Here is a 2,387-nt window from a genome sequence, read left to right as displayed (position 1 = left end):
CTAACCACCTGGCCATGCCGGGCCAGGTGAAGTGGAAGGGCAATTTTATGTTTGGACGAGAAAAACTCTGAGACGTTCCTTTGAAACAAATATGGGAGTAAAAAATCAAATGACTTCAACGATAATTTTTCAGTCTCATGTAAACAATATTTAATATACACACTCATAACACATGTGAACAAATTTTCTAGGAATTCGTATACCTATGTCTTTTTTTTTTTTTAAGGCGAGAAAGTGCAAGTGACATCATGATCTGGATAACCAAATTTGTTGTGATTTGTTGTATTTTTATGGTGGGTGCAGAGCTACAGGGATCATCTGATTCCAGCTGTTTACGAATGCACTTACAGGTGAGTTAGACATTCTTACCAACTTTGATGAATAGTTTTGTTCTCTAAAGATGTGTATAATTGAAGAATTACTAGTATATGTTTACCGTCAACATAAACTCTGAGAATATATATATATGTAAAAATAACTTTATAAACTAATCAGCCATAAAGCTTATTTGTTTGTTTGAAGTTAAGCACAAAGCTACACAATGGGCTACCTGTGCTTTGTCCACCACGGGTATCGAAACACGGATTATAGCGTTGTAAGTCCGCAGACATACCGCTGTGCCACTGGGAGGCAGCCATAATGTTCGGTCCTGTATATTATAAAAGTATTGTAATCATTAATAGAGAGTTGTAAGACCTCCAGAAATACTTGATGTTCTTAATTGTAATAAAATACCCATAAAAATTTAAATAAAGTTTCCAAGATTATTTGTTTTTTGTTTTATAGAGGTACATTTTACCTCTCTTTATTTTGCTAATAGTGTCAAGTTGATGGAGGATCAAACTCTCGCTCATGTTGTCCGGGGCTGAGCTGTAGAAGTTATTATCCAGGATCACCATCAGGAAGCTGTGTTGAAAAGAACTGGACACCTAACGTTTTGGTTTCAGCAGGAGGCCGCCACAAACATAGCATTTTGCTTTATGTTATAAGCACAAGTTTTGTTTCTTTATACATGTACATGAATTTCAAGTGTTTGATATAATGTGATTGTTTTGCGTACAACAATATTACCTAACGGATAATCAGAAACATTGTACGTTTTACGTAATGACATGTTAACATATAAACTATTACTTTACTACAATGTGTATTGTTTTCTAGTTAATCATACACTGTAGTCTGTCTTTACTCTAATAAATGATATTTTCCCACGTATTTTCCAGCTGTTTATTTTATCACTATCATACCTCTCATAATTAGAAAAAATAAAATTTTATATCTGCTTTTGTACAATGCTATTTCATTTAATGCTAGCAAAAGTACCCGGCTTTTCTATGGTTATTAGGTTGATTTATTCTATATGACTATGTCGGTGTGTGTATTCTGAACCAGTTTTAGCATAAAAATATGACCTATCTACTTTTGTTGCTTCTTTATAGAATGTGGCCTATTTATAAAGGTAACTTCCCTCTGACTTGACCTCCCATTTTAAACTTAAATAATAAAAACAAACATCTTTAATCAACAAAGACCCAAAATTATAAAAAACAAGTATATAATTTTTTTCAATTTTTTTGGTTTATGCATTTCATTTTATACTTTCAGCACATAGCCTCTTAACAACAATATTAGGTTATACTTTTATTGCTAAGCAACATGATATAAAATCCACCGTTGGAACGCATTGTTACTAAAAAGCACTGGCTTTTCTATATATATTAGAAGTTCTTATATAAGGAACCATTTCTTTACTCTGTGGTTTTTCGCTAGCTTGCCTCATTAAAAAGATACGCATGCGTGCACATTTCTTTTCTATGTGGTTTTTCGCATAAAAAGATGCGCACAAACATGCGCGCACGCATGTAGATAAGTAATAATATCCAGGTGCATACCCTCAGGGTCCACTTAGTATGGGTGCAAAATTTCAGGTTTCTTGGTTCTTTCCTCTTGGAGTTATGGCGGTCACACACACACAAACCCACAGACACGCCCTTTTATTATCATAGGTAAACATCAGAAAAACTGTTACACAAAAAAAATAATAAATACAATAGCATTAACTTCATTGTGAGCAGAGCACAGACAGCCCATTGTCTAGCTTTGCACTAAAACAAACACACAAGGAAATAAAATTAATTCCAAATTTGTTTTCTTTTAATATTGCACTATATATATTATTAAGTACGGTAATACATAATAATAGGGATTGACAAGGTTTCCAAATAAGTCATGCGCCGAAAAACCACTCTATTGAATTCCTAAGCAAAAAGCCAACCATTCAAAGTATTGGTTATGATATATTATGCACATATATACTAATAATACGCTAAAAAGTTCGCTAACGTTTCCGGTATAACATTTCAAAAATTTCTAAAACATCAACTTTT

At 33.1% G+C, this 2,387-nt stretch overlaps 1 long non-coding RNA gene across 2 annotated transcripts in view; it reads left to right on the top strand.

The window, feature by feature from the left end:
* The window catches only part of LOC106470112, a 3,024-nt gene extending 1,809 nt beyond the window's left edge, over nt 1–1,215 (top strand). For both annotated transcript variants that reach the window (XR_001291474.2, XR_002613142.1), the window contains exons 2-3: nt 227–350; nt 821–1,215. This is a non-coding gene — a long non-coding RNA (uncharacterized LOC106470112). The remainder of the gene's footprint in view (nt 1–226; nt 351–820) is intronic.
* Nucleotides 1,216–2,387: the final 1,172 nt, after the last annotated feature.

The sequence above is a fragment of the Limulus polyphemus genome, unplaced genomic scaffold (assembly GCF_000517525.1).
Source record: "Limulus polyphemus unplaced genomic scaffold, Limulus_polyphemus-2.1.2 Scaffold3, whole genome shotgun sequence".
Taxonomy (NCBI): domain Eukaryota; kingdom Metazoa; phylum Arthropoda; class Merostomata; order Xiphosura; family Limulidae; genus Limulus; species Limulus polyphemus.
The sequence above is the reverse complement of the archived record's forward strand: the minus strand, read 5'-3'. Positions and strand labels throughout refer to the sequence as shown.